General features: G+C 35.4%; 2 long non-coding RNA genes across 2 annotated transcripts; both read right to left on the bottom strand.

The window, feature by feature from the left end:
- Positions 1-19,680: 19,680 nt before the first annotated feature.
- On the bottom strand, positions 19,681-20,126 carry LOC133831460 (uncharacterized). The gene is made up of 3 exons (XR_009892505.1): positions 20,078-20,126; positions 19,868-19,961; positions 19,681-19,743 (listed from the first exon to the last, which is right to left on the bottom strand). It is a non-coding gene; the product is annotated as an uncharacterized LOC133831460 (long non-coding RNA).
- A 1,769-nt stretch (positions 20,127-21,895) lies between these two features.
- LOC133831454 (uncharacterized) lies at positions 21,896-26,607 on the bottom strand. The gene is made up of 3 exons (XR_009892503.1): positions 26,529-26,607; positions 23,468-23,592; positions 21,896-23,054 (listed from the first exon to the last, which is right to left on the bottom strand). It is a non-coding gene; the product is annotated as an uncharacterized LOC133831454 (long non-coding RNA).
- Positions 26,608-27,268: the final 661 nt, after the last annotated feature.

Below are 27,268 nucleotides of genomic sequence, written 5' to 3'. Positions count from 1 at the left end.
TAAAAAATGTCCACCAGTACAACAAAAAATAAGGCTGCTCAATAAAGATAGATCGAAATCTTTAAAGGAAGAAGTCGAGAAGCTGAAGGATAACAGATTCATCAGGGTAGCATTTTATCCATCATGGGTATCTAATCCCATACTGGTTCCCAAGCCAAATGGCAAATGGAGAACATGTGTGGATTTCACAGACCTTAATAAAGTCTGCCCAAAGGATTGTTTTCCACTCCCAAGGATCGACTAATTGGTCGATGCCACTTTAGGGCACGAGATCCTACAATTCATGGATGTATACTCTGGGTACAATCAGATCAGTATGCACCCACCTGATGAGGATCACACTAGCTTTCAGACTGATATAGGGCTTTATTATTACAAAGTAATGCATTTCGGTTTGAAAAATGCTGGTGCAACTTACCAGCGATTAGTCAATTACATGTTCAAAGAGCTGATCGGTGTAAATATGGAAGTATATGTTGATGACATGCTGGTTAAGTTGAAGAAAGCAGAAGAACACATCGAGGACCTGCAAGAGTGCTTCAACGTCTTAAACAAGTATTAGATGAAGCTGAATCCCCTTAAGTGTTCCTTCAGAGTTGGATCAGGGAAATTCTTAGGATTTATAGTGAACTCACAAGGCATTGAAGCTAATCCCGAAAAGATAAAGGCCCCGATTGAGATGAAGTCTCCAACAAAGATAAAATATGTTCAAAGCCTAACCCGGAGGATTGCTGCCTTAAGTAGATTTATTTCCAAATCTACGGACAAGTGCGTCCCATTTTTTAATCTACTTAGGGGAAATAAGAAATTCGAATGGACGGAGGAGTGCGAACAGGCTTTCCAGGCTCTAAAGTCTCATATGTCGCAACCACCGATTTTATCAAAGCCAGTTGAAAAGGAAACTTTATTCATTTATTTGGCGGTCACAGAATATGCTGCTAGTGCTATCCTAGTAAGAGAGGAGGAACACATGCAAAAAGTTGTGTACTATATAAGCAAAAGGCTAATAGGAGTAGAACCGCAATATGCACCCATTGAGAAATTAGCCCACTGCTTGATCTTAGCCTCCAGAAAGCTGCGACCATACTTTCAAGCTCACCCCATCGCAGTACTTACCGACCAGCCACTACGGTAAGTCCTGCAGAAGCCAAAAGTCGCTGGTCGATTACTGAAATGGGCAGTTGAACTTGGACAGTTCGATATTTCTTACTTGCCACACGTAGCAGTGAAGGGACAAGCTCTAGCAGATTTTGTCGCAGAATTTACGGGGCTCCAAGACGTTGGGCCAGCAGAAGAGCCTGAACCTCAAAGCCAAACTCCCTCTTGGAAGTTATTTGTAGATGGCTCTTCTAACGAGCACAATGCTGGAGCAGGTGTGATTTTAATCACACCTGAAGGACATCAATTCCACTGTGCAATCAGTTTCGACTTCACAACGTCCAATAACAAAGCTAAATACGAAGCTTTGCTCGCAGGATTAAGATTAGCCAAGGCCATGAATATATAGTCGCTTGAAATCTATAGTGACTCCTAGATAGTGGTTAATCAAATTTTCGGAGAATATCAAGCCAGAGGTCTGAAGATGGTTGCTTATTTAAACAAATCAAAAGAATTGTTGGCATAATTTGAAAAATATACTCTCCAGCAGGTACCTCGCGCCCAGAACTCAAACGTTGATGCTTTGGCCAAATTAGCAAGTGCAAAGGATGTTGACACCTTAATATAGTGTTTGTTGAATGTTTATTTGCACCAAGCATCCAAACAGAAGAAACCTCCTTGGTCATCCAAGCAGCAGGCACATGGATGACACCTTTAATTGAGTACTTAGAACGTGGAATATTACCGTCGGACAGAAACAAAGCAAGAACCTGTTGGGAAAACTTTATACAAGATCTTTATTTATTTTTATGTAGATCTAATATTAAACAAATTAATATGAGATAACCTAGAGCATCTTTCTAAAATTGAATTCAAAGAGAAACAAAGACAAGAATACTTATAGTATACACAGTAGAATTAAAGAGTCATTCCTTCAGTTTCTCTAACTCTTGAATCCTTTCTGTCGCAGAGTATTATCAAGAAACTGAACCGATCTTCTATTTTCTTCACAGTCTTCCAATGTATCCTTAGAATCACCTAGACTAGTGTGGGAAATTCTCAACACATGAGATAGATATAGAGAGAAGAAGAGAAAATAACAAAGAGGCTTAGAAAAAGGATTTGTGTTTAGAGAGAATCTAAAACTATCAGAAAACCAGTGATTAATCTTATCCGTCGTCTCAGAAATCTTAACTTATGACTTCTCTCTAAGCACTCCTTTTATAGACTCAATTAGGTCATTTAATTTAATTAAAAAATCAATAAAATAATAGCCATTTTAAAGCCCTAGGTCGAAATTATCATGGGATTTAGGCCCGTTAACTTTCCCATTTGATTATAAGCCCATTGGACTTAAAATCAAGACATGCATTATTTTCTATTGATTTAATTAATTAAATAATTATTTAAATCCTTTATCAAATTAATTATTTCCAATTTGAACCTTGATTTAAACTTATTTATTAATTTAGATACCAATTTATCTTAATTAATAAATCTGCCCTAATTTATCTTTTCTTCTCAAAATTACATAACTCTGTGAAACTATCCAAAATTGACCTGGTCAACTTTGATAATTCTAATTGATAATTAAATCAATTAATTGAGACTATCTAGATGATTTTATCCAAGGTACAATGGGGACCATGGGCCTATGAAATCAAGCTCCAATAAGTTATCATAAATCTAACAAATAAATTTACTAACTTATTAATTCCTCGTGACTCCACTGTAGACTCAGAATTGCACTCTTGAATTCATATAACGCTCTATAACAAATATAGATATGCCATTAATTATCCATTGTTACAACCAAAATTGTCACTCAATCCTCTATAGATGGTCTACAATGAGACAGGACTAAAATATCGTTTTACCCCTCATTGTATTTTATTCTTAAAACACTTAGTTCCTTGTAAATGATATTTCAGTAAACTAATTTAATTACTGAAATGGTATCTCAATCATTTAACACCTTGAACCAAACTAAAAGGAAACCATCGTTTCACTTCTTCATCGGAAGCTATAGATGTTCATATCTATGATTAACACTCCCACTCAATTATACTACCGAGTTCCCAAGATGTAAGTATGGGCTAGTCCGTAGGGTAAGCTGGTAACGAACAAGTCAAATAACTCAAATAATACAATCGGTTAGAATACTAACCACTCAGAATTGAGATTGAATTGACCTATGGTCAACTATATGATATGACTAGAATAGATAATAACGGTATGTTTACTTATCTTATCAACTGTCAATATCGGTCATGTCCGATGTAACAAATACATTCGATCTTATATACTTTGCTAATATTCTAGAAAGAACATAACATTGCAATGTGTAAGCAGATCATATCGTAGATTAGCAAGTCAGTGTATGTAGAGTCCAAGAACTTTACTTAGCTAGTTAGATAGTAGTATTATAGTAATAATAGTATTATCTTTATGACTTTGGATTTTTGGTTCAGACCGGGATTTATTTGGACACTCATAGTAACACTTGTAGATTTTCTTAGTTTAACCTATAGTTTAAGAATATTAATTTTAACCTAAGGTTTGATTAATATGGCTGATATTGAGGATAATATTTATTATACTATAAGGTATAGATAAGAACCAATGAGATAATAGCACATGTTATGTATAGGTTTATTAATGATTAAGTATTTTGAGGATTAAATTTATTAAGGTTAAAATTTGAATACTCTAAGGTCAGTCAGCAGCCTTGAAAACGTTAGAGGGCTTAGTCAAGGCTATTTACTCATTTTAAATTAAGCTAAAAATGTGTAATTTCGTGTTTAAATATTCAGCATATGCCGATATATCGCAGCCATAGGGGGCGATATATCGCAGCACGAAGATACGAAAAACACGAAACATTGCACGATTGCCTCGGGCATACTGGCCCAGGCGATATATCGCCTACAGGGGGCGATATATCGCCTCTCTCAGAATATTTTGAAAGTTTTCAAAAACGTTCTCCATTCAAACCTTCAACCTCTTGATAAGTCCAGCACCTTTTTGAACGAGTCTTCAGCCTCTGCTGAACGATAATTCAAATTATTTTCACTTAAAAAGCCATTATTTTTATTCAAGTTAAATGAAGATCTTTTCATTCCTAAACTCTATAAATAGAACCTAGTACCCAGCCATTTATTCATCTATTACTCTAAGTTCAGAGGCTGCAAGTTGCTAGGTGAGTGTGAGAGTGTAAACACTTGGGTTGGGAATTATAAGCTTGATCACTATAAGATTATCAAACACTTGGGGAAGTAAGGTTTATTCACATTTCGGTTCAAGGTTTAGATTGATCATAGAAGTACTCAAGGTATCCCAAACTCTAGTCCATTTTTGTATTATGTTCTTTAAAATTCTCATAGTCTTCTACTCATTCTAACCTTATTCTTATTCTTGGTTAGGAAATCCAAGTTCTTAAGCACAAGGTTTTCGGTAAGTATATTTTGATAGCATAGTTCCTTCTTCACTTCCATTCCTTTTCTTCAATATACTCATCATATTACAAATGGTTTTTAGGAGTGTTCCAAGGTCCCAAATCAGTTCTCATATCCCGGTTATTTTGGTAAGGAAAATAAGATAGGATTTATGTGTTATATGCTTTTCTATGTTATCTTATGATTTTATGTTATGTAATATGTTATGTTAAGTATGATTGTAGACTTGGGCATATGACCTATATGACTAACAAGCCCCAAATTGATTATGGGCATATGACTTGCTTAGCTAGCAAGACCCCACTAATCTAATGGGCATATGACTTGCTTAGTTTATGGGACCCCAAGTAATAATGGCCATTATAGTATGTATGTGACATAAGTGTTATGGTATGTTTTTATGTTGCTTTATGAATTTTTATGTATATGGCTATATGTTAGATTTTCCTTGCTGGGCATTAGGTTCACTCCTTTTTGTTTATATGTGCAGGAAAATAGTTTTAGTGGCGGGTAAGGTTCTTGGCAGCTTGGGGAATGTGTATTAAGGAGGAATGGATCCAAAGAGCCGAGAGTTTCGATTTGAGGATGTAGTTTTTGTTTCTTATGGTTTTTATATGTATTTTTCCGCATTTTATTATGTAATCTCTTTTTAATTATCATTATGTCATGTTTTGGTTTTAAAACAATGGGATCCCATATCCTAACTTAAATTTTATGTAAGTTTGACCTTTGTTTTTTTTTTGTTTTAATAAAGTTATGATCTTATCACTTGTAAGTGTCATTAAGAATTAGTGCTTATGTATAGTTTTTGTAAATGGTCCAAAAGTCTAGAGTAGTTGGGTCATTACAGTTGATATCAGAGAAAACAGTTCCTTCGCATGAAGTTCTCCTCGATACACACACTCAAAAGCTCCGAATCTGACTGCCAAGTAAGTATTTAAGTTATAGTTATTTTGCCTATGTGTATAGCTAACAATTTTAGTATTTATGTTTCCAGTTAAGTATGAACGGAGCATTAAGTAATGAGGATATCCGAGCCATTAAGGCTTTAAAAAGAATAAGGGAACCAAGAAACACCGTAGGAGCACTAGAAAGAATCACTCGAAGACTGCTTTTATTCCACAAAGAAATAGGTCACCTTCAAGAATCTAAGCAAATAATGATGAGAGCAACAGAACAATATGTATTAATAATTAGACTATTTAAAGATTTCCATCCTGTAATAGCAGCCTTAGAGGAAATATGGGAAACAATGGATGATGAAGACGAACTTCCAGTAGCAATGCGATATTACTTCCTCTTAGTTAGGTTCACTACAAAATCAGTATTTCAATTTACAAGGGAGCAAAAACATAGGATTTTTACAAACCTTCCTAGAGGAAATTTTGATGCACATGACAATGATGATTATGAGGAACTAGATGATGACATCCTAGATGAAGGATCGGATGTAGAAGATCCTGATTTTTAGAATAGTTAGTTTTTTTTCATTGTTTGTTTTATTTATTTCTTTATTTTATGGTTGTAATAAGTGAAAACTTTTTTTTCCAAATTAATATCATGTTATTTTATTATCATGTATGAGTTTGATTTTATTTTTGCAATCATAATAAATACTAAATAAAATGAATAATGACTAAGTTCGGTGAGGGTGGATACAAATCAATGAACCAAGTTTCCTTATTGAGAGTTAGGGGGCCATAGTAGTGGGAACGATTTTACAGATCCCAGCCCTCTCTCAATATGGTTAACTTTGGAACAAAGATAAGTTTCGAGCCTGAGAATTAAGTCATATAGAATGATTAGAAACACACTTAGAAAATAAAGATGACTTGTTTTTCTAAGTATAGAAACCCACTCTAAATAATAAATAAAGACTTATATAATTTTTCATAAGAAGTCATAATAAGTAAGTCCCAATAATGACCCACTAATCTAGACTTTTGGACCATTAACGAAACTATACATACAATCCTTAATAGAACTTACATTTGCGAAAATACCATAATTTTATTAAGTAACTTGTAAAAATAAGAGTTACTTACAAAATAAATACCAAGAAGGATATGGGATCCCATTGCCTTTAAAAACAAAACATGGTTTAAAATAAAAAGACATTACATAAATAGTGCGGAAAATACATGTAAAAAGACATAAAACAGAAACTACATCCTCGAATCGAATAACGCTCGGCTCCTTGACTCCATTCACCATTGATACACATTCTCTAAGCGTCCACGAATCTTACCGCCTCTTAAGCTATTTTCCTGCACATAAAACAAAAAGGAATGAGCCTAATGCCCAGTAAGGAAAATCTAACACATAGTCATAAACATAATTTCATAAGAAACATAAAGACTCAACATAATACATATAACATACACTTATTATAATGGCCATTATTACTTGGGATCCCATAGACTAAACAAGTCATATGCCCATGGGATTAATGGGGTCCTACTAGCTAAGTAGGTCATATGCCCATAACCCATTTGGGGTCTTGTTAGTCATATGGGTCATATGCCCAAGCCTACAAACATACATATATACATATCATAACACATTTGATAACATAAAACATAAGATAACATAAACATATAACATATTGATTCTAGCCTATTTTCCTTACCAAAGTTACCGGGATATGTGGACAGCGTTGGGACTTTGGAACACTCCTAATAACCATAATGAACAAGAGTGAGTCTAAAGAAGGAAAAGAGATGAAAAGGAATGGGAAGACTAAACCATTTGAGAAACATGCTTACCGAAACTTATGTGCTCAAGAACTTAGATTTCCTAACCAAAATAAGAATGAGGTTAGGAAACTGAGTAGAAGGCTATGAGAAATAACATAAAACAATGAGCTAGAGTTTTGGTTTACATCAAAGACTTGAAAGACCAATCTACACCACAACCGAAATACTATAGAACCTCACTTCCCAAAGTGTTTGATAAGCTTATGATGTTTAAGCTTATGCTTTTCCCAAACCAGGTGTTTACACTCTCACACTCACTTAACACTAGCAGCTTCTGAACTTAGAGCAAAAGGTGAATAATGGCTGGGTACTAGGTCCTATTTATAGAGTTTGGGAATGAAGGAATCTTAATTTTACTTGAATAAAAATAATGGCTTTTTAGGTGAAAATAATTTGAATAATCGTTCAGCAGAGGCTGAAGACTCGTTCAAAAGATGCTGGACTTATGAAGGAGTTTGAATGGCTGAAAGGAAAAGAATTCAAAAATGTTTGAAAACATGCTGGAGGAGGCGATATATCGCCTGGACTATTATTCCCAAGGCGACCGTGCATCGTTTCGTGTTTTCCGTATCAACGTGCTGCGATATATCGCCCCTTATAGCTGCGATATATCGGCACACGCTGATTAATTAAACACGAAATTACACATTTTTAGCTAAGTTTGAATGGAGTAAACAGCCTTGACTAAGCCCTCAACGTATTCAAAGCTGCTGACTGACCTTATAACATTCAAACTTTACCCTTATTTAATTTAATCCTAAAAAATACTTAATCCTTAATCACCCATTCATAATATGTGCTTAAAATCCTATTGGTTGATATCTAAACCTTATAATATAACAAATATTATCCTTAATATCAGTCATATAATCAAACCTTAGGTTATACTTAATATTCTTAAACTATAGGTTAAACTTAGAAAATCTATAAGTACTACTATGAGTGTCCAAATAATTCCCGGTCTGAACCAAAAATCCACAGTTACAAAGATAATACTATACATACTATAATACTACTAAATAATTAGCTAAGTAAAGTTCTTGGACTCTACAGAGATATGTTTGTTTTAGAATAAGCTTTTGCCTTAGAGCCTATTAGGTAGAGTTCTAACATGTTTCTCTCAACTGTTAGAACTCTGCTACGATGTCACTCCAAAGAACTGCACGCACCAACGGAAACGCCTCCAACGCTGTTCTAGCGACCAATGAAGCCCCTCCAGTACGCAGAAGGGGAGTGCGTGCTACTGCTACCCGCAACGCGCCGGCACCGCCAGCTGACAAAACTGTGGAGATTGCCAGACTGCGACAACAAGTCGAGGAACTTTTGCAGCAACAACGCCAACAGGCTCAAACTCAGCCTCAGCCTCCGCTGCAACCGCAGCCACAAAAAATGGCCCCAGCACCCCAACAAGTTGGTCCATATGGGGGATGGCCAGTGGCGAACTACGCGCCATATCCAGTACCGAATATGGAGCCAGTGTATGAGAGGTTCCGGAAACAGCACGCTCCAAACTTCGAAGGGACTACAGACCCCTTTGAGGCAGAAGAGTGGCTAAGGAGCATGGAGCCGATTCTGACGCACATGAATCTCAGTAATGTAGACCGCATATCCTGCGTCTCATCATTGCTCAAGAAGGATGCCAGGATATGGTGGGACTTGGTCCAGCAATCGCATGATGTTTCCACCATGACATGGACCCGATTTGTGGAGCTCTTCCACAAGAAGTACTACAATTCGGTTGTACTCGCTACGAGAGTTGAGGAGTTCGCCAACTTGAAGCAAGGAAATTTATCAGTGGCTGAGTATGCTCGCCAGTTCGACCGCTTAGCTAAATTCGCATCTGAGATGGTTCCAACCAATTTTCTGAGGGTGAACAAATTTGTTAGAGGACTTCGACCGAAAATCGAGATGGGGGTTAAGCTAGAAAACCCGGGGAATACTACATATGCCGACGTTCTTGAGACGGCAATAGAAGTAGAGAGGTTGCAGGCTAATGTAAGTAAAGAGGAAGCCAGTAAGCCTGAACCTAAACAGCAGAGTCAACCTCAGACCAGTCAGAACAGCAACTATAATGGCAACAATCAGTTAGGCAACAATGGTAACGGTCAGAAGAGAAGGCATCCTGACAACAAGCAATCTGACAGCGATAAAAGGGCACGAACAAATAATGGGGGAAATAGGCCAGGCTACGTGGAATACACGCCATGTGCTAAGTGTCAGAAGAAGCATCCTGGAGAATGTCACGCAAACACCAAGGAATGTTTTAACTGTGGTCAGGAAGGGCATCGTAAAAGAGATTGTCCTCAGCGAAAGCCAGAAGGGAAGAAGGACGACAAGATGGTTCCTGCTAGGTTTTTTGCTTTAACCCAAGGAGAGGCTGATGCTACCAATAAGGTGGTCACAGGTCAGGTTTCTATCCTCACTAACTTATACTCTGTATTGTTTGATTCGGGAGCCACTCATTCGTATATCTCGTTAGGAATGATAGAAAAACTAGACAAACCTTGTGAAAGATTTAGAACTAGGTTTGTAATCGAGTTGCCTTCTGGCAAAGTAGTTCTATCATCACGGATAGTACGAGGCGTACCGATCAAGATTGAGGACATAGAACTAGAAGGATACCTGATAGAACTGGTGATCAAAGACTTTGACGTGATATTAGGCATGGATTGGCTAGCACGGCATGGTGCAACCATCGACTGCAAACGCATGAAGGTGATGTTCGAGACTCCTGACGGCCAAAGATTATGCTTCATGGGACAATCTTCAGGATTACGCACCCCGTTAGTATCATCTCTCAAAGCTCAGAGAATGATGGAGAAAGGATGTCAAGCGTTCTTAGCCAACATCACAAATGTGGAAAGGGAGACACCACTTAAGGTTGGAGATGTCCGTGTTATACGAGAATTTCCAAAGGTATTTCCCGATGACTTGCCAGGATTGCCGCCAACTCGAGAAATAGACTTCACGATAGAATTAGTACCAGGCACCGAGCCTATCTCTAAGGCACCATACCGGATGGCACCTACGAAACTCAAGGAGTTAAAGATGCAGCTACAAGAACTCCTAGACTTGGGTTTTATTAGGCTGAGCCATTCGCCATGGGGAGCTCCGGTGCTATTCGTGAAGAAGAAGGACGGAAGTATGCGGATGTGCATAGACTATCGTGAGCTGAACAAAGTAACGATTAAGAACAAGTACCCGCTACCTCGGATCGACGATTTGTTTGATCAACTCCGAGGCGCGACTGTATTTTCAAAGATCGATTTACGAACCGGGTATCATCATCTCAAGGTAAAGGGAGAAGATATTCCTAAGACAGCCTTTAGGACTCGTTATGGACATTACGAGTTCTTGGTTATGTCCTTTGGTCTTACTAACGCACCAGCCGCGTTTATGGACTTAATGAATAGGGTCTTCAAGGATTACTTAGATAAATTCGTCGTTGTATTCATCGATGACATTTTAATATACTCCAAGGATGAAGTAGAGCACGAGGAACATTTGAGGTTGATTTTTACGCGATTGAAGGAGCATCAACTCTACGCAAAGTTCAAGAAATGCGAGTTTTGGCTTTCGCAAGTGGCGTTCCTCGGGCACATTATATCGAAAGACGGAGTTGCAGTAGACCCATCAAAGGTAGAGGCCGTGAAGGATTGGCCCAGACCAAAGAACGCATTTGAAGTAAGAAGCTTTCTAGGGTTAGCAGGTTATTATAGGAAGTTTGTAGAGGGCTTTTCGAAGATAGCCACTCCGCTCACCAACCTGACCCGGAAACAACAAAGATTTAACTGGAATGATAAGTGTGAAGAAAGCTTCCAGTTGCTTAAGGATAAGCTTTGCTCAGCACCAGTACTTTGTGTACCAACACCCAACGATAAGTTCGTAGTCTACTGCGATGCATCGAAGCAAGGATTGGGTTGCATGCTGATGGAAAATTACAAGGTGATAGCCTACGCCTCACGACAATTGAAGGAGTACGAGCAGCGCTATCCAACTCACGATATGGAGTTGGCAATGGTGGTATTTGCATTAAAAATCTGGCGCCATTATCTTTACGGAGAACGGTGAGAGATTTATACGGACCACAAGAGTTTAAAGTACTTCTTTACTCAAAAGGAGCTCAACATGAGGCAGCGCAGGTGGTTGGAGTTAGTAAAGGATTACGACTACGAAATCCTATACCACCCAGGAAAGGCGAACATAGTTGCCGATGCGCTTAGTAGGAAAAGTTATGGAAATTTAGCAACTTTAGCCGGAATAGAAAAGCCACTACAGTAGGAGCTGATCAGTGCTGGAATAGAAATAGTTGTAGGAAAGCTGGTTAACTTGTCTATCCAATCGAATCTACTATAAGATATACGGAATGGTCAGGTATATGACGACACACTAGCAGCACATATGGATGCAGTCAAAGAAGGTAAGGCTACAGATTTCTCAATATCTAGCCAAGGTTTATTGAGATATAAGGATCGGGTATGTGTGCCAAATGATCAAAGTATTAAGAAGATGATTCTGGAAGAAGCGCACAGCACCCCGTACTCAGTTCACCCAGGGTCTACCAAGATGACTCATGATGTTAAGGTAGTATATTGGTGGCCAGGGATAAAGAAGGACATAGCAGAGTTTGTATCTAAGTGTCTTATATGCCAGCTAGTGAAAGCAGAGCATCAGCGACCTGCAGGCTTATTGCAACCGCTTAGCATACCAGAATGGAAGTGGGACGATATAGCTATGGACTTTGTGACGGGTCTGCCAAGGACGAATAAGCAGCATGATTCCGCTTGGATAGTAATAGATAGACTAACCAAGTCGGCTCATTTCCTGCCTGTTAAGACTTCATACACGGTAGACCAATATGTAGACATCTATATCCAAGAGATTATACGGTTGCATGGAATCCCCAAGACGATAGTATCAGATAGAGGATCGGTGTTTACGTCAAGATTTTGGGGAAGTTTACAGCAAGCTATGGGTGTTGGGGTTTTATGCCCTAATTAAAACCCAAATTCTTTGTAATCTCATTTTATTATCAATAAAAGAATAGAAATCATTTTTTGACTTGGTCAATCACTTTGCTCACATGTTTTATTTTCATGATTATTTGTTTAATATAAACTTCTATTAAATCCCGAGCATATAGCTAATCTTATTTATAGTGACGTAATCACAGTGGAATATAAATATGATTATATGTTCAAAATAAGTTAGTCCTAAGATTAGTCAGTGCACAGGATTTACACTGACTTGCCAATCTACGATATGGTCTACTTACACATTCAGTGTTATGTTCTTTCCAAAACATTAGCAAAGTAGATAAGATCGGATGTATTTGTTACATCGGACAGGACCGATATTGACAGTTGATAAGATAAGTAAACATACCGTTATTATCTATTCTAGTCATATCATATAGTTGACCATAGGTCAATTCAATCTCAATTCTGAGTGGTTAGTATTCTAACTGATTGTATTATTTGAGTTCTTTGACTTGTTCATTACCATCTTACCCTATGGACTAGCCCATACTTACATCTTGGGAACTCGGTAGTATACTTGAGTGGGAGTGTTAATCATAGATATGAACATCTATAGCTTCTGATGAAGAAGTGAAATGATGGTTTCCTTTTAGTTTGGTTCAAGGTGTTAAATGATAGAGATCTCAATTCAGTAATTAAATTAGTTTACTGAAATATCATTTAAAAGGAACTAAGTGTTTTAAGGATAAAATACAATGAAGGGTAAAACGGTATTTTAGTCCTATCTCATTGTAGACCGTCTATAGAGGATTGAGTGACAATTATGGTTGTAACAATGGATAATTAATAGCGTATCTATATTTGTTATAGAGTGTTCTATGAATTCAAGAGTGCAATTCCGAGTCTATAGTGGAGTCACGAGGAATTAATAAGTTAGTAAATTTATTTGTTAGATTTATGAAATCTTATTGGAGCTTGATTTCATAGGCCCATGGTCCCCATTGTACCTTGGATAAAATCATCTAGATATTCTCAATTAATTGATTTAATCATCAATTAGAATTATCAAAGTTGACCAGGTCAATTTTGGATAGTTTCACAGAGTTGTGTAATTTTGAGAAGAAAAGAGAAATTATGGCAGATTTATTAATTAAGATAAATTGGTATCTAAATTAATAAATAAGTTTAAATCAAGGTTCAAATTATAAATAATTAATTTAATAAAGGATTTAAATAATTATTTAATTAATTAAATCAATAGAAAATAATACAGGCCTTGATTTTAAGTCCAATGGGCTTATAATCAAATGGGAAATTTAACGGGCCTATAGCCCATGATAATTTCGACCTAGGGCTTCAAAATGGCTATTATTTTATTGATTTTTTAATTAAATTAAATGGCCTAATTGAGTCTATAAAAGGAGTGCTTAGAGAGAAGTCAAGAAGAAGTTTGATAAGTCACAAGTCAGATTTTCTGATAGTTTTAGATTCTCTCTAAACACAAGTCCTTTTCTAAGCCACTTTGTTATTTTCTCTTCTTCTCTCTATATCTATCTCATGTGTTGAGAATTGCCCACACTAGTCTAGGTGGTTCTAAGGATACATTGGAAGATCGTGAAGAAAATAGAAGATCGGTTCAGTTTCTTGATAATACTCTGCGACAGAGAGGATATAAGAGTTAGAGAAACTGAAGGAAGGACTCTTTAATTCCGCTGTGTATACTGTAAGTATTCTATTTTTTGTTTCTCTTTGAATTCAATTTTAGAAACATGTTTTAGGCTATCTCGTATTAATTTGTTTATTATTAGATATACATGAAAATAAATAAAGATCCTGTATAAGCTAATCCAACAATGGGTACTAAGTTAAGTCTTAGTACAGCTTTTCATCCTCAGATAGATGGGCAGTCCGAGCGTACGATTCAGATTTTAGAGGATATGCTACGCGCGTGTGTACTTGATTTCGGAGGATCATGGAATAAGTACTTGCCGTTGATAGAGTTTTCCTACAACAACAGCTACTAGTCAACGATCGGGATGGCACCTTATGAGTTGCTATATGGAAGAAGGTGCCGATCGCCGTTGCTCTGGGACAAGGTAGGAGAAAGGCAGCTTCTAGGTCCCGAAGCTGTTAGACAAGCTCAAGCAGTAGTAGTGCTTATTAGATAGCGTATGCTTGCTGCTCAAAGTCGTCAGAAAAGCTATGAGGATGCCAAGCGACGCGATGTGGAATTCCAAGTTGGCGATCAAGTCTTCTTGAAGATATCTCCTATGAAAGGTGTAAAGCGGTTTGGGAAGAAAGGCAAGCTTAGTCCCCGATTCATAGGTCCTTTTGAGATATTGGACGAAGTGGGAGCAGTTGCGTATAGACTAGCCCTACCGCCTGCACTAGCCGATAGTCACAATGTGTTCCACATCTCGATGTTATGCAAATATGTGTCAGACCCATCTCACGTCCTCAAGTACGATACGATAGCACTCCAGAAAGACTTAAGTTACGAGGAACGACCGGTTAGCATCCTAGATAGGGGGATGAAGCAGTTACGGTCCAAGAGCTTTCCTATAGTAAAAGTCCTATGGAGTAATAGTTCTGAACGAGAGGCAACGTGGGAGTTAGAGGAGGACATGCAAGGCCGGTATCCGGAGTTATTTGGTAAGTAAATTTCGAGGACGAAATTCTTTTTAGTAGGGGAGAATCGTAGAGTCCAAGAACTTTACTTAGCTAGTTAGATAGTAGTATTATAGTAATAATAGTATTATCTTTATGACTTTGGATTTTTGGTTCAGACCGGGATTTATTTGGACACTCATAGTAACACTTGTAGATTTTCTAAGTTTAACCTATAGTTTAAGAATATTAATTTTAACCTAAGGTTTGATTAATATGACTGATATTGAGGATAATATTTATTATACTATAAGGTTTAGATAAGAACCAATGAGATAATAGCACATGTTATGTATAGGTTTATTAATGATTAAGTATTTTGAGGATTAAATTTATTAAGGTTAAAATTTGAATACTCTAAGGTCAGTCAGCAGCCTTGAAAACGTTAAAGGGCTTAGTCAAGGCTGTTTACTCATTTTAAATTAAGCTAAAAATGTGTAATTTCGTGTTTAAATATTCAGCATATGCCGATATATCGTAGCCATAGGGGGCGATATATCGCAGCACGAAGATACGAAAAACACGAAACATTGCACGATTGCCTCGGGCATACTGGCCCAGGCGATATATCGCCTACAGGGGGCGATATATCGCCTCTCTCAGAATATTTTGAAAGTTTTCAAAAACGTTCTCCATTCAAACCTTCAACCTCTTGATAAGTCCAGCACCTTTTTGAACGAGTCTTCAGCCTCTGCGGAACGATAATTCAAATTATTTTCACTTAAAAAGCCATTATTTTTATTCAAGTTAAATGAAGATCTTTTCATTCCTAAACTCTATAAATAGAACCTAGTACCCAGCCATTTATTCATCTATTACTCTAAGTTCAGAGGCTACAAGTTGCTAGGTGAGTGTGAGAGTGTAAACACTTGGGTTGGGAATTATAAGCTTGATCACTATAAGCTTATCAAACACTTGGGGAAGTAAGGTTTATTCACATTTCGGTTCAAGGTTTAGATTGATCATAGAAGTACTCAAGGTATCCCAAACTCTAGTCCATTTTTGTATTATGTTCTTTAAAATTCTCATAGTCTTCTACTCATTCTAACCTTATTCTTATTCTTGGTTAGGAAATCCAAGTTCTTAAGCACAAGGTTTTCGGTAAGTATATTTTGATAGCATAGTTCCTTCTTCACTTTCATCCCTTTTCTTCAATATACTCATCATATTACAAATGGTTTTTAGGAGTGTTCCAAGGTCCCAAATCAGTTCTCATATCCCGGTTATTTTGGTAAGGAAAATAAGATAGGATTTATGTGTTATATGCTTTTATATGTTATCTTATGATTTTATGTTATGTAATATGTTATGTTAAGTATGATTGTAGACTTGGGCATATGACCTATATGACTAACAAGCCCCAAATAGATTATGGGCATATGACTTGCTTAGCTAGCAAGACCCCACTAATCTAATGGGCATATGACTTGCTTAGTTTATGGGACCCCAAGTAATAATGGCCATTATAGTATGTATGTGACATAAGTGTTATGGTATGTTTTTATGTTGCATTATGAATTTTTATGTATGTGGCTATATGTTAGATTTTCCTTGCTGGGCATTAGGCTCACTCCTTTTTGTTTATATGTGCAGGAAAATAGTTTTAGTGGCAGGTAAGGTTCTTGGCAGCTTGGGGAATGTGTATTGAGGCGGAATGGATTCAAAGAGCCGAGAGTTTCGATTCGAGGATGTAGTTTTTGTTTCTTATGGTTTTTATATGTATTTTTCCGCATTTTATTATGTAATATCTTTTTAATTATCATTATGTCATGTTTTGGTTTTAAAACAATGGGATCCCATATCCTAACTTAAATTTTATGTAAGTTTGACCTTTGTTTTTTTTTTGTTTTAATAAAGTTATGATCTTATCACTTGTAAGTGTCATTAAGAATTAGTGTTTATGTATAGTTTTTGTAAATGGTCCAAAAGTCTAGAGTAGTTGGGTCATTACAGTGTAAATCATGTGCACTGACTAATCTTAGGACTGACTTATTTTGAACATATAATCATATTTATATTCCACTATGATTACGTCACTATAAATAAGATTAGCTATATGCTCGGGATTTAATAGAAGTATATATTAAACAAATAATCATGAAAATAAAACATATGAGCAAAGTGATTGACCAAGTCAAAAAATGATTTCTATTCTTTTATTGATAATAAAATGAGATTACAAAGAATTTGGGTTTTAATTAGGGCATAAACCCCAACAAACTCCCACTTGCACTAATTGAAACTAATGCCTTAATTCTATTAATCCCATATCCTTGATATGCTTATCAAATGTAGCTTCTGGTAGTGTCTTTGTAAACAGATTCGCAAGATTGTCTTCAGTTGCAATCTTCATAACCTTCACATCTCCCCTGGCCACATATTCTCGAATAATGTGATACTTCCTTCCTATATGCTTACTTCTCTTGTGACTTTGAGGTTCTTTCAAGTTTGCTATCGCTCCTGAATTGTCACAAAACAACACAAGCAGTTTATCCATTTCTGGAATAACACCAATATCTGAATAGAACTTCTTTAGCAGACTATTTCCTTAGCTACTTCTGACGCGGATATGTACTCAGCCTCCATGGTGGAATTTTAGTTTGCAGACTGTTTTACTCTTCTCCAAATCACAGCTCCACCCCCAAGAGTAAACATCATTCCAAAAGTAGACTTCCTGTCATCGACATCAGTGTGAAAATCTAGATCGGTGTAGCCTACAGGGTTCAGAACACCACCCTTGTAGACTAACATATAATCCCTAGTCCGCCTTAAATACTTTAGGATATGCTTAACTGCTATCCAATGTTTCAGTCCTGGGTTTGACTGATACCTGCTCATTACTCCCACTGCATAGCAGATGTCTGGTCTAGTACACAACATGGCATACATCAGACTCCCAATTGTCAATGCATAAGTAACTTTTCTCATTGCATCTTCCACTTCAGGAGTCTGGGGAGACTGCTTCTTTGAAAGATAAATTCCATGGCGGGACGGGAGACACCCTTTCTTGGAATTTGTCATTGAGAAATGTTCAAGCACCTTATTTATGTAAGCTGCTTGAGATAAAGCTAAAAGTTTGTTCTTTCTATCCCTGATGATCTGGATACCTAGAACATAACTTGCTTCACCCAAATCCTTCATCTGGAATTGAGTGCTCAGTCAATTCTTCACATCTGATAATTTCTTAACATTGTTTCTAATGAGTAAGATATCATCTACATAAAGAACTAGGAATACCACTATTTAATTTGCCTTCAGTTAGCAAACATAGGGCTCATCAATATTTTGTTCAAAGCCATAGGTTTTGATTATTTCATCAAACGTAAGATTCCAGGAATGAGAAGCTTGCTTAAGTCCATAGATGGACCTATTCAACTTGCAAAAATTTCCTTCTTGTCCAGCTACTTTAATCCTTCTGGCTGATCCATATAAATGACTTCATCAAGCTTTCCATTAAGAAAAGCTGTCTTGACGTCCATTTTCCAGATCTCATAGTTGAGAGCAGCTGCTATGGATAGGAGGATGCGAATGGATTTGAGCATGGCTATCGGACTAAAAGTTTCCTCATAGTCCACGCCTTCTCTTTGGGTATAACCCTTTGCCACTAATCGAGCTTTATAAGTCTCGATATTTCCCTCAACACCTCGTTTCTTCTTATAGATCCACTTGCATCCAATGGCCCTAAAGTCACTAGGTGCTTCCACAAGATCCCAGACGGAATTTGAGTACATGGACTCCATTTCCTGTTTCATGGCTTCGAGCCATAGTTCCTTTTCAGGGCTAGCCATTGCCTATTTGAAAGACAAAGAATCATCATCACTACTTTCAGGGCTAGACAACCATATTGGTTTCACCATCCAAGCCATAGAGAACTGGGTTCCTTGAAACCCTCCCACTATGATGAGGCTCTGTGACTGTTTGCTCAGTAACAGTGGTACTTTCTTCATTTAAATCGACTTGCGTCGGTTGGACATGAAGAGTGGGAATTTCATCATCAACTTGCATTGATGACTATGGAACATTGGTTGGAGTCAATTCTTTAACCATCTCCTCTAAAACTACTTTGATGCGAGGTTTAAACAATACAAGAAAAAATGCTTTTAATAACACCGAAAATGTGTTATCAAAACATACGATAACACTTTTTGATGTGTTAAGACCGACTATGTTATCGTAGGTCAGGGTACTTTACATAACACTTTATCATTGTTATACAGATGTGTTATTATACTGTCAACGATAACACACTTTCTGTGTTATTTTAATAAATAGATAAGTGTTTAATTATATTATTTATAGTCGATTATATAACACATTTCAATACTTATAAATTTGTGTTATACTACACTTTAGTATAACACATTTTTTGTGTTATACTACACTTTAGTATAACACATTATTTGTGTTATATAATGAAGTTTGCATAACAAAATTCTTTACTTATAAAAAGTGTTATTGTAATAGATATTATAACACATTTTTCGTATTATTTTAATATTTAGATAAGTTTAAATTCTCATTATATATTCATTTGTATAACACTAATTTATTCTATTATATTTTAATTTTTTATATAATTAAAATTAGCTTTCTAATATATACTAGCATCATCAAATAAACTTGATTTTCAAATAACAAATAGTAAAAACATTCAACATTATATTAACAATCCACAAATTAGTTTAAAACATTCAACACTGTCATCAACAACAAAATGTTCTTAAAGTTTTCCACATTCAGGGAAACCAACAACTTCTCTATACATGAAAATAATACTTGGAAATAGCCCTGTTATGACAAACCAAAATATACCAACTTAGTAGTTATTCTTCTTTTGCTTCTTAACATTAACGAAAAGAAAACTAAAATACTAAGAAGAAGAAAAAAAAATCAAAGTTTCATTTGTTCCTACTTTCCCTTGGTGTTCTCTAGTTGTCGCCACTATGGGAAGCTCGGCTACCTCACGACCAAATATCCTAAGAAGACCAGCTGATACAACAATAGACCTGTGTGGATGGATGCATTTGCAGAAGAAAGGTATTATACTCGTATCAATAACCAATTAAAGAAAGAACATTAACATAACATATTGCCCAATATAATATTAGAAAAGGCGTAGTACCTCACAGTTAAAACTACATAGTACATTCCTCCAAACTCTTGACCAAAAATGTTTCTTCTGAAAATTTCCAAAGCAAAAGACATCATAAATTAAGATTCTTTGCTTGCCAATATATTTTCACATAAATCACAAACTAATAGGCTAACTTTGCTTACCCATACACCATAATAGGAATCAAATCACGACCAGATCTTGCTACAATAGGATCAAAACACTCCTGTGCATTACAAATCAGAAAATTAGATGCTATTTGTGAGAGCCTATGGAAATTACAGAAACTCATGACACATACAACATATTTTTCTCCCCCAAAAATTAATCCTCGCTGTCTAAATGGGTAATGTTGTAAATATGTAAAAAGGATAAGTTAAACAAAAAAATACACATCTAATCAACACTTAAATTGATAACTCCAACAAACATTCAGGAAAAAAAGAAGAAGAAAGCAGAAATTGCTGCCAAATTCAATTAAAAAATAGTATCTTATTTTTTAATAAACTATTTTCAATCAATATATGTATATATTTAAATATATATGTGTGTGTGTGTGTAAGCTTGAAATATAATTATATATGTGGTGGAGAGCTCCCAAGAGCCATCCACCATAAAGATAACATGAACAAAATTCTTAAATGTTGTTAAAAAATTGTACTATTGAAGAAACAGTCAAGAATAGACATAAAAAGGAAGTGAGGAAAACAAGAGAAGCTTACATGATAGAGAATGACAGAGGTGGAGCCATTATAGCCAACCACAAACAAAATCCTCATGTGGCAGCAAGGTCTAGAGACTAGCTTAAACTTAAACTCTCCAGGCCATATTTTTTTCTTCAGAATTTTCACTTAAATGTAGTCAAAGCTAAAAGGCCTCCAAACATTCAAATAGAATATAGATTAATATGAGGAAATCATCAAAGGATTTAAAAAAAAATTGGGTCACGGCTTGATTATCACAATTTCCAAGTCCGATAGCTAAAACTAAGAAACACGCAAAACAAAAGCCCAAAGCTGGAGGTCAGCCAAAGCCACATTCAAGATGCTAAGATATATTAGAGCTTTGTTTTGTTTGAAGAAAAACAAGCACTTTCAACTTACAACAACAAGCTAATAACAATATATATACCAAATGTGTCATTAAATAGAAATTCTTATTTCTTCAAAGTAATCAGACTATAGACAATCAATAGGCACAAAGATGTACATATATATATATATTTATAGAAGCTAAACCCATAAAGGATAAGATATTAAATTAAAAGCAAGAGAACAAGCGTAATTAAATTATAGCCCCTACCAACTGTCTCAATTCATTTAGCATCAAATGCAACATCAATAGGCCCAATACCAATTTAATAAGTAAAAAAGAACACCATAAAAGAAAAGTCCCATCCTCCAGCAAAAAAAAAAGGAGAAGCCACATCATTTTTCTTTTTAACGAAACTTGTATTAATGAAAAAACACGTAGATATGAGTTGCAAAGAGAAGCCACCTCATATATACACATACCGATCATTAACCAATAAACTAATCTTATAACAATGAAACAGTACAACTTCAAATAAATAAACAAATCTATGCTATCTCCATCAGAAAAAGGGAACAGATATCAATGCCAATAACATGTTATGGTTACAAATTGTTTAAAGTTGATTGTTTCTCAAATCATCTCAAGAAGGGAGAATCTTAACAATAGTTTTAATAAAACACAAAGAGGATTTTTTTAAAGATGTTTAGGTAGGAACACAAGTCCTTGGCAACCTAGTAAATTTCAACTTAGTATCAAGATGATAATTAGAAACAGAACAACTTACCTAGCAGATTTATAATGGAACAAACAGAACAACCAAATTGAATGGATTATAGGACCATTTGAAAAAGATACACAATTGCCAACTTTCTTCACATAAAAGGCAAAAGGGTTACTATTTAATTTAGAAACAAGATTGCAAAACTGAAGTTTAAAGACTTCAATATAACAAATTCCATAGACGAGCCTATGTGCCATGCTAAAAATCTGGCCCCCGACAATGACATGACAAATTCAAATGAGTAATTCATCCTAGAAAAGAGAGCAATAAATATATATATATATTTAAAAAAAATCCTGATCAAAAGCAGGGTAGAGAGCAACTTTACTATTTTTACCCAAATTTGAAGCCACCAGGGGGTAGGGTAGGCTGGTTTGCTCCAAAAGGAAAACCTTGTTGAGTTCCATCCCCGTTATCCTGGATGTTTTGCTCCTCATCTTCTTCTTCTACCCAATATCTCTCCAAGATCTTCACATCCTTCTCATAAATCTCATGGTTGTCGTGGTTCTGAAGATTCTCGATTTTATCCAATCCTTCACATTCATCAATTGCCTGATCATATATATTGACTCTACCATTTAGTCCCATTTCTTTGTCTGCCTCACCCACCTTCAGAATGTTCTCCAGACCCTCAAGGCATACAGTTACAATCCTTGCGTCTGGACAGTTTAGGAGATCACAGAGTTTGCCGATGCAACCTTGGCTAACAAGAAATCTGCAAGGCAATGTCCATGTTAGTGAAATGTCATGCCAAATGCATTACAACTATAATAGCTATATATTAGATGAATCTTTCTACAAGAGGCTGATGGTTGCATAATAATGAAAATGATCACCATCGAGAAATCTTAGTTTCAGGTGTTCAACAACAAAAATTGTTTAAAATAGGCTAACCACATGCATCAGGACCAGAAGTTCTTATATCTATATATATATATATATTAAACTACACGAGTCAACTCAAATTTTATATATTTTCTCTTTTTTTTTTGGTTGCAACAGAAGTGCATGTGTAAACAAGAAAGGAAGCACAAGTATATACTGGATTTGTTCATGAGAGCCACCGGAAGTGGCATTAGAGATGGCCCATGCAGCCTCATTTTTTATATCGAACTCTGAATGTTGGAGAAGATGTACAAGCGGGTGAATGATATTGGCCTCAATTACAGCCTGCAAAACCGAATTTAACAGAAAAAATTACAAGCCGATCATCCTACTGGGAGTTAAATTAGGCCAAAATAGTCACCATAATTGACAGCTTGGACTCTCCCAAGGTGCCAAATCTAAGCATATGAATTTTCCACAAAACAAACAGTTAAATTCAGAAATGAAAGTGAATAAGAAAATCAGAGAAGATAGAGAATGAATGAACTAAACTTTATTGAAATATATAGAAGTGTTAAATAGAAGAAGAGAATACATCACTTATAATGAACTAAAAATTAGAGTAAGACTAACAGATTCATAGAAAACCATAACAGATCTAGCAGCTACCACTTAATAGATAAAATTTGTAGTAATAAAAGTACTACAATCTTTCCATTAATCATTTATAGTGTGCACAAGGGAAATAAAAAGCCCACCTGTTCAGATGATGTTAGAATGCCCTGTATAAAGCCCTGACAGTATATCCATGGAGATCAGAAGCATTGCTTGTCTCAACAATAAGGGCAGGCCATACATCATCTTTTACATAATTTCCAGCCTCCTAAGCATGGCATAAAAATTAGAAACTTCTTAGTTAAAAAAAAAATCTCATCTTATATTAGTCCAATTAAAGTTTATTATATTTATATTGAGAGTCAATACTATTATGCTTAGATTCTCCATTGCAATTGCTCAAAAGGGAGCACCGCTGTCGGGTTTTATTTGCATAGAAAAATTCTAGTTCTAATTTACATAACTATAAGATAGAAAATGGTACCTTAAGAAAAGAAGTATGAATGGAAAAAATTAGAAAAGCATACATAACAGTTAAACTGTATGATTTGCTACAAATAAAAGAAATAAAGAAGGAAAGTCATGTCTATAGAAATCAAAAGTGCAAATAGGCTTGTGAGAGACTAGCTAAATATAGTTGGAATTCTGCGTTGATACTTAATTGAATGCTCGTGAGAAAGCAACCAAAATAAAAGGCTTACCATTATTTTGTACCAGCAACTACTATTGATATAGCCAATCATATCATCATATACTTTGACATCCTTATGAGTTCAAAATAGATATTAATAAATCAAAATAACTATTTTACAAGAGCTTCAAACTAATTATAGACCACACTATTTTCCGTTTCCCTGTTTTCAAAATAAAAGCAAAAAGTACTAATAGCCTCAAATTTGATGTTCAATTGTACTTTATAGACCAGATTTTTTTTTGGTATGAACCAAGCCTCAAAGAAGAGAGCACTAGCACTTCATTAATTAAATAAACATAGTGAACACTACAAGATCCTGAGAGATTTGGTTATGCATATTTAATGGCCTTTTCCTTAGTGGCAGCAAGTGAAGTCCTTGATGATGAACCTAAGAGTTTTAAAACTGCTATTGCTTGTAAGGACAGAAAAAATTGGCTTACAGCCATGGATGAGGAGAAGAAATCTCTATATGACAATAATACATGGAGTTTAGTAAAAAGGCCTACTGGTTCTAGATTGGTAAAAAGGCAGATTCAAGGCTAGGCTTGTTGCTCGTGGGTTCACACAAAGGGAAGGCATTGATTTCAATGATGTTTTTTCTCCAGTTGTGAAGCACAGATCTATGTGGCTGAATACATTGCTCTCACTGAGGCGGTTAAAGAAGCTATGTGGCTTGAAGGTATTTCTAAGGAACTGAAGCTACAGAATGATGTCATTACTGTTCACTGTGCTAACCAAAGTGCTATACACTTGTCTAAAAATTAAGTGTACCATGAAAGAACAAAACATGTAGATATCAAACTACATTTTTTGAGAGAAGTTATTGTTCAAGGATTGGTGAAAGTTAAGAAGATTCCTACTGAACATAATCCATCTGATATGATTACTAAAGTACTTCCAGGTAGCAAGTTTTATCACTGCTTGGATCTCATTCAATTACAAGATGGATAGGCCCTACAGGGCTATTTGGGTAGTCACTAGTTCAAATTTAGTTTCTGAACCAAGGTGGAAATTTGTTATATTGGTCCAGGCAACTAACTTCTAACTATTTCTGTTAAGTATGTTGGTTCTATTTCTTTACTTGTAATACTTTGCTATATAAGTTTTTATTACTTTAGTTTTTTCACTAGTCGTGAAAAAGAACAAATTTTACTCTCTAAAATTGTAACATCTTGAGAGGAACAGAGACAAGAGTGTTGTAAAGGTTGTAAAGAGAATTGTATAAGAAAGAATCAATAATAGTGGCTGCCTCTTGGATGTAGACTAGTTGCAATTTTGCTCTAGTTCGAACCAAGTAAATTCTGGTGTGTTGTTTCCTGTTATTTTGTTATTCTTTGTTTTACTGTTATTTGTTTGATCAATTTTTTTGGTCTTTAAATTTGTATCTTGATTAAAGCTTTTGTTTTGTGGTGTTCTTCCTGATATACTTGGCACAACAAAAACTATCTATTTTTCAAGTTCCCCTACCAGAATTAGATACTATATGACCAAACCAAAACAACACTCAATATCGAACCAAGTAAATGCAATGGTTTTTTTGTAAAGTTTAAAAAGCAAACCAAAAATCCAACATAAATATTAAGTGAATTTAATTTAATAAAATTATTAATTTCTCATTAAATCACAGTTGTCAGACTTGAGAAGTACTGAAGATCTTCGTTTAATCACACCAAGATGACAAAGATCAAATCATTTACTATAGTATGATGACAACATCACCCATTTCATTTCACAAAGGAACCCACTTGCAAAGTTTAAAACCCAAGGTAACAAGATAACTTTTGTTACATAGAAAAAATACTTATAAAAACAGAAGACAAGGCATCATCAAGAGAGGACCATGCAATAAAGTTTATACAACATGCTTTCAGATCAAAAAAATACAAAGAAGAAGAACACTTTTGAACTATTCCTAAGTAAGAAGCCCACAAGAACCAAACATAAAGTTGATCCTAATTTTAAGTTTTCCACAAAGTCATTTCTACTCATTATGGTAAAACGCCTTCCAGATCTAAACTTAAATCTCACATTTGGCCAGTACAACTCACACGCAAAACGAATTAGATACAGAATTCTTGTCTCATATACAGGACAAACAATCAAAAGTTTTAAGACAATAATGCCACTTAGGTTTACATGTCACTACAATTTTACAAATCTAAGAGAACAACAAACAACAACAATCAAAGAATTGAACAAAAATTAGTTCTGCAGTACATATTTGCATAGAAGTTCAATATTACATGACAAAGAAATAAATAAAAAGAAAAAAATACTCAATGAATCGCCTAAAAGAACATTATGTCCAACACAACCCTACAACAAAACATGAGCTTATGTGAAGTATGAACTATGTCTAAAACAACATCTAAAAGATTACACTTTTTCCTCTCTTTTTTGGGGGGAAACTTGTTAAAGCTATGAAGCATCAATAAAATTCTAAAGCTGAAAGGTGAAAGTCCGAATAGTTCATATGCAAAAAAAATATAGGGCATATCACAAAAACATACCTCAAAAGGTGCAAGACCAGGTAGCCCATCCAAATTCAGCACTGAAAATCCCATTATCAATCTGAACAGAGGCTCAACAGCAGAATAACTAATCATAGAAATAACAGAGCATATCAATCTCATTTCATTTTTTCTTAATCGGTGGACCAATATATTTTTATATGTTATGTATGTTTCAATATTATGATTAATGCTTTTCTTTGATCAGTACACTCTTTACTAGAACTAATTATTGATGATAGTGGTTAGTCTAAGTAAAACCTAAAGATTTCAAACTTTGAACAACTATGCCTGAACTCAGAAGAAAAAAAAACGTGACCCAAATGATAGCCAATACTATTATACTATTGGACATATAACAACAACACACCTGCATGAATTAAAAAAGAAAATAATATATTAAACATATAGTAATACCAATCTAAGCACTTATACTTGTAAGCAACAATAGTCCTTTTTACAACAGAAGTAATGAATTAAAGAGGAAATTGATATTCGGGTTGGCCAGGTCGTTCTGGATATTCTTCAATTAATTTCAGGGGTTGATGGTGTTGATACATATTGGTTTTAGTCACCAGGTTGTTCATCACATATCCTGAGGTGTCCTTGAATATATTTCTGAATAAATTTATTTCACTACTTTGCATCAACCAAAGCATAAACCCAAATGCCAAAATTTAATTAAGCTGAACGGGTAATGCAGATGTCAATTGAGTTTGATGACAGACACTAAAACAAGA

The sequence above is a fragment of the Humulus lupulus genome, chromosome 1, assembly GCF_963169125.1.
Source record: "Humulus lupulus chromosome 1, drHumLupu1.1, whole genome shotgun sequence".
In the NCBI taxonomy this organism is placed as follows: Eukaryota; Viridiplantae; Streptophyta; class Magnoliopsida; order Rosales; family Cannabaceae; genus Humulus; species Humulus lupulus.
This window is presented reverse-complemented; position numbering and strand designations above follow the sequence as displayed.